This window comes from Rhinoderma darwinii, chromosome 10 (genome assembly GCF_050947455.1).
Source record: "Rhinoderma darwinii isolate aRhiDar2 chromosome 10, aRhiDar2.hap1, whole genome shotgun sequence".
Lineage (NCBI taxonomy): Eukaryota > Metazoa > Chordata > Amphibia > Anura > Rhinodermatidae > Rhinoderma > Rhinoderma darwinii.
In genome coordinates, this window is record NC_134696.1 from 68,090,709 (window position 1) to 68,097,430 (window position 6,722).

The following is a 6,722-nucleotide window of genomic DNA, read 5'->3' on the forward strand; positions in this document are numbered from 1 at the left end:
GGATTCCTTTTTTGCCACCTGCATTTTCACCACAACATAAGGCTAAATTCGCACATAGCATTAGGGCTTATTCACACGACCGTAGTATACGTGCGCATGTATTTCAACGGATCATGTGAAGGGTTCGTGGAAAAATAGGACATGTCCTATTTTCTTCTGTTTTCACGGATTCCTCAATAGTCTCAAGTCTATGAAGGATCCGTGAAAACGGGTCCCGCACGGGTGCAATTCAGACGTGAAAAACAGCTGTTTTACACGTCCGAGTTTGCATTTTTTCATGTGAATAAGCCCTTAGGCTCCATGCACACAATCGTATTTTTCATCAGTAATTACGGACAGTAATTACTGGCAGTAACTACGGACCCATTCATTTCTATTGGCCACGGACACCTTTCAGTATTTTTACCGATGGGTGTCCGTGCTGAAGCAATTATAGAACCTGTCCTATTCTTGACAGTAATTACGTCAAGGACTCTCCCATAGAAGTCAATGGGAGCTTCCGTAAATACTTACGGCTACGGAAGTGCATGCGTATACCATCCATATTTACGGAAGTGTTGCTATGCAACATGTGGATGACATCATTTGCATCCTCCCTCTTTTTTACGGATCCGTATATACGGATAGAATACGGATGCAATACGGACCGTATTTACGGACGGTATTTCGGGATAGATGAAAATACGGTTGTGTGCACAGGGCCTTGTGCTTCGTAGCATTTTAATAGCGTTTTTTGCTGCATTTTTAGTGCAGCCAGATGTATAGTAAAACATAGTATGCACTACATACACTGTGTTTTGGGTTGTGGCGTTTTTGAAGACATTTTGTGATCAGTACACTTTTTTTTCTCAAACACAGCATCCTCTGGTTATGAAGTTTTTCTGGTGTTTTTCCCCTTAGGCTTTTCTCCAGGACTTCAAAAGCACCAAAAGCAGCATGTACATAATTACACTAAATGAAAAACGCCACCAAAAACCCCCTAAAAATTGCCATAAAAAGCATTTGCATGTTACATTTTAACCCCTTCCCGACATTTGCCGTACATGTACGTCATGGAAAGCATTGACTTCCCGCAAAATGCCGTACATGTACGTCAAATGTTTGGCACCGGCTCAGAAGCTGAGTCGGTGCCATCATCACCGGATCTCAGCTGTATCTTACAGCTGACATCCGACTGTAACGGCGGGGACCGAAATTAGCTTCGATCCCCGCCATTAACCCCTTAAGTGCAGCGCTTAAACGCGATCGCTGCACTTAAGGTGTTTGCAGCTCATCGGAGCCCCAGCAATGAAATTGCTGGGGTTCCGGTGGCTGCAATGGCAACCGGAGGCCTAATACTGGCCTCCCGGTCTGCCTAGCACCGAAGCCGGTCAAGATCCGCCCGGCGGCGGAGCCTGATCGGCTTCCGTAGCTGCCGGCAAGATGGCGCCGGGTCAGGAGCTGATCCGGCGTCATCAGCGGTGGAAGTCAGCTGTACTGTACAGCTGACATCCACCTGTAACGGCAGGAACCGGAGCTAGCTCCGATCCCTGCCATTAACCCCTTCGATGCAGCAATCGAAAGCGATTGATGCATCGTAGCGGTTACTAGCAGATCGCCAGCCCTGACAGGCAATCGGGACTGGCGACTGCTTTTATGGCAACAGGAGACACAATGGTCTCCTGCTCTGCCATTACGGAAGCCGATTTAGGCCCCGCCGGGAGGCGAAGCCTAACCGGCTTGCTGTCAGTGAATGACTGACAGATCTAATACATTGCACTACATAGGTTACATAGTTACATAGTTACATAGTTAGTACGGCTGAAAAAAGACACATGTCCATCAAGTTCAACCAAGGGAAGGGAAAAGGGAAGGAAAAATTTCTACACATAGGAGCTAATATTTTTTTGTTCTAGGAAATTATCTAACCCTTTTTTAAAGCCATCTACTGTCCCTGCTGTGACCAGCTCCTGCGGTAGGCTATTCCATAAATTCACAGTTCTCACTGTAAAGAAGCCTTGTCGCCTCTGCAGCTTGAACCTTTTTTTCTCCAGACGGAGGGAGTGCCCCCTTGTTTTTTGAGGGGGTTTTACAAGGAACAGGATTTCACCATATTTTTTGTATGTGCCATTAATATATTTATATAAGTTAATCATGTCCCCCCTTAGTCTTCTTTTTTCAAGGCTAAATAGGTTTAATTCTTTCAATCTTTCCTCATAACTTAAATTCTCCATGCCCCTTATTAGCTTCGTTGCTCTTCTTTGTATTTTTTCCAACTCCAGGGCATCCTTTCTATGAACTGGAGCCCAGAACTGAACTACATATTCTAGATGAGGCCTCACTAATGCTTTGTAAAGTGGCATTATTACATCCCTGTCCCGCGAGTCCATGCCTCTTTTAATACACGACAATATCCTGCTGGCCTTTGAAGCAGCTGATTGACACTGCATGCTGTTATTGAGTTTATGATTTACAAGTACACCCAGATCCTTCTCAACAAGTGAATCCGCCAGTGTAGCGCCCCCTAGGACATATGATGCATGCAGGTTGTTGGTACCAAGATGCATAACTTTACATTTATCTACATTAAACTTCATTTGCCAAGTGGACGCCCAAACACTTAGTTTGTTTAAATCTGCCTGTAATTCATGAACATCTTCCATAGTCTGAACTATATTACATAGCTTGGTGTCATCTGCAAAAATAGAAATAGTGCTATTAATCCCTTCCTCTATATCATTAATAAATAAGTTGAATAATAGTGGTCCCAGCACTGAACCCTGGGGTACACCACTTATAACCGGGGACCATTCAGAGAAGGAATCATTGACCACAACCCTCTGGATACGGTCCTTGAGCCAATTCTCAATCCAATTACAAACTATATTTTCTAAACCTATAGTCCTTAATTTACCCATTAGGCGTCTATGGGGGACAGTGTCAAATGCCTTTGCAAAGTCCAAAAACACTAAATCCACAGCGGCCCCTCTGTCTAGACTTCTGCTCACCTCTTCATAAAAACAGATTAGGTTAGTTTGACAACTTCTGTCCTTAGTAAAACCGTGCTGGCTGTCACTTATAATGCTATTTATTGTCACATAATCCTGTATATAGTTCCTCAATAGCCCCTCAAACATTTTCCCCACGACGGATGTTAAGCTTACTGGTCTATAATTACCCGGGGAAGACCTAGAGCCCTTTTTGAAAATAGGCACCACATTTGCCCTGCGCCAGTCCCTTGGCACTATACCAGTCACTAGAGAATCTCTGAATATTATGAAAAGGGGGACAGAAATAACTGAACTAAGCTCTTTAAGAATTCTAGGGTGTAACCCATCTGGTCCCGGAGCCTTGTGCACATTTATTTTATTTAATTTAGCTTGGACCATCTCTACATTCATCCAATTCAGTATATCAACTGATATATTAACAGCACTGGCACCGGCTACATCAGCTGCTCTTTCTTCTGTTGTATATACAGAGCTAAAGAACCCATTTAGTAACTCTGCCTTCTCTTGATCCCCTGTGATCAACTCCCCATTACCATTATCTAGGGGTCCTACATGTTCAGACCTTGGCTTTTTTGCATTTATATGCTTGAAGAATTTTTTAGGATTTGTTTTACTATCCTTGGCCATCTGCCTTTCATTTTGTATTTTTGCTGATTTTATTACATTTTTACAGATTTTATTAAGCTCTTTATATTTTACAAAGGCTACAGCTGTACCCTCAGATTTGTATTTTTTAAATGCCCTTTTTTTGTCATGTATTGCCCCTTTCACAGAAGGTGTAAGCCATGTGGGGTTTAATTTGAGTCGTTTATACTTATTACCTGTAGGAATAAATTTTGCACTATAATAACTCAAAGTAGATTTGAAAATCTCCCATTTATCATTTGTTCCATTATTTGACATTAGTTCTTCCCAGTCTATATCCTGAATTGCAGCCCTCATCCTGGGGAAATTGGCTTTCTTAAAATTAAATGTTTTTGCCCTCCCAGCCTGCGTTTGTTTTTTACAGTATAGGTAAAATGTAACTATATTATGATCACTGTTACCGAGGTTTTCACGAACATTGACATTCCCAACAAGATCTGCATTATTAGAAATGACCAGATCCAACAGAGCTTCACCTCTAGTCGGGTAGTGCAATGTATTAGAAAAAAATAAATCTGACCGTTGGACCTTCAAGTCCCCTAGTGGGACTTGAAGAAAAGTGTAAAAGAAGTATAAAAAAGTGTAAAAAAAAGTGCAAAAAATAAAAGTTTGAAAACAATAAAAGTTTCAAGTAATCAAATAAAACACAATCCCCCTTTTACTCTTATCAAGTCCTTTATTATTGAAAAATAATAATAAACCATATGTATTTGGTATCGCCACAACCGTAACGACCTGAGGTATCAAAATATTGTATTATTTATTGCACGCGGTGAACAGCGTAAAAAAAAACGTAAAAAACGTTACCAGAGTTTGTTTTTTAGTCACTTTGCCCTACAAATATTAGAATAAAAAGTGATCAAAAAGTCGCACGTATCCAAAAATGGTACCTATAAAAACTATAGCTCGTCCCGCAAAAAACAAGCCCTCATACTCCTCCGTCGACAAAAAAATTAAAACGTTATGGTTCTCACAACTTGGCGACAGAAAAAAAATACATTCTTTTTACAAAAGTAATTTTATTGTGAAAAAAGTTGTAAAACATAAAAAAGTGCTATAAATTAGGTATCGCCGGAATCGTACTGACCCACAGAATAAAGTTAACATGTAATTTATAACGCATGGTAAACGCTGTATAAAAAAACCGAAAAAAGCTGTGCCAGAATTGCATTTTTTTGTTTACCTGGCATCCCAAAAAATAGGATAAAAGGTGATCAAAAAGTCGCATGTACCCCAAAATGGTACCAATAATAACTACAGCTCGTCCCGCAACAAACCAGCCCTCATACCGCTACGTCTATGAAAAATAAAATTAGTTATGGCTCCAATAAGTCAGGAAATAAAAAAATATGCAGTTGTGCCCGAGGGGGACATTTCTTCAGTTTGAAGAGGCGATTTATCAAGGACCTAAAATTAGGGAACCAGGAAAGGGAGGGCCCAAACATATCCGCTGGAAGCGACGGTGCCCGTATTATACCAGGACAACACTTCCCAGCAAAATTCCTCAAACTACAAAGGTGCAGAGTGTGGACCAAAAGGGGGATAAGAAATTACACCGTTTATCAGTGCGACACTGGCCTGTGCGGAAAGGATTGCTTCACAGCGTAACACACATCTATGGATTATTTTATTTTTTTCATACCACCTGACTATGCCCCTTATATACTCCGCCCCGCTTACATGTACCCCCACATTATAAAACACCAGCAATACTCAAACAAATTTAGTACCAAGCAAAATCCACTCTCCAAAAGCCAAATGGTGCTCCCTCGGCTCTGAACCCTACAGCGTGCCCAAACAGCAGTTTCCTTCAACATATATGGCATCGTCATACCCGGGAGAACCCTTTTAACAATTTTTGGGGTGTGTGTCTCCAGTGTCATAAGCTTGACATGACATATTTGCCACTGAATGGCATATCTAGGGAAAAATATAAATTTTTAATTTGCACCATCCGCAGTGCATTCATTTATGGAAAAGACCTGTGGGTTGAAAATGCTCACTACACCTCTTAATAAATGCCTTGAGGGGTGCAGTTTCCATAATGGGGTCACTTCTAAGGGGTTTCTTTTTATTATTTCACATCTGAGCCTCTGCAGTTGTGAACCAATACTTTGTAAATCGCCAAATTAGGCCTCCACTCCGCATGGTACTCTTCACTCCTGAGCCCTGTCATATGTCCAGGCAAAAGATTAGGGCCAGATGTAGGGTGTTTCTAAAACCGGGAAACACCGCATAATAATTAGAGGGCTGTCTTGTTATGGTGGCACAAGCCGGGCACCACATATTGGCATATCTATGGAAGAAAATCCCATTTTCACTCTGCAACATCGAGTGAACACTAATTTCTACAAAATACCTGCAGGGTTAAAATGCTTACTACACCCCTTGGTAAATGCATTGAGGGGTGTCGTTTCCAAAATGGGGTCACTTCTGGGGGGTTTCCACTGTTTTGGGCCCACAGGCGCCCAGAAACCAATCCAGCAACATCTGCACTCCAAATGGCGGTCCTTTCCTTCTGAGCCCTGCCGTTTGCCCAAACAGCAGTTTATGACCACATTTGGGGTATTGCCGTACTCGGGAGAAATTGCTTTACAAATTTTGGGTTCTTTTTTTCCTTTATTTGTTGAGAAAATGAAAAAATTTGCGCTAAAGCTACGTCTTATTGAAGAAAAAGGACTGTTTTTATTTTCACTGCCTAATTCTAATAAATTCTATGAAACATCTGTGGGGTCAAAATGCTTACTACACCCCTAGATGAATTCCTCAAGAGGTGTAGTTTCCTAAATGGAGTCCCTTTTTGGGCGTTTTCATTGTTTTGTCCCCTCAGGGGCTTTGCAAATGTGACCTGGCCTCCGCAAACCATTCCTGCTAAATGTGATCTCAAAAAGTCAAATAGTGCTCTTTCCCTTCTAAGCCCTGCCGTGTGTCCAAACAGCCGTTTATTACCACATGTGGGGTATTGTTTTACTCGGGAGAAATTGCTTTACAAATTTTGTGGTGCTTTTTCTCCTTCAGTCCTTCTGGAAATGAGAAAAAATTAGCTAAACCTAGATTTTTTTAAAAAAAATGTAGATTATTATTTTC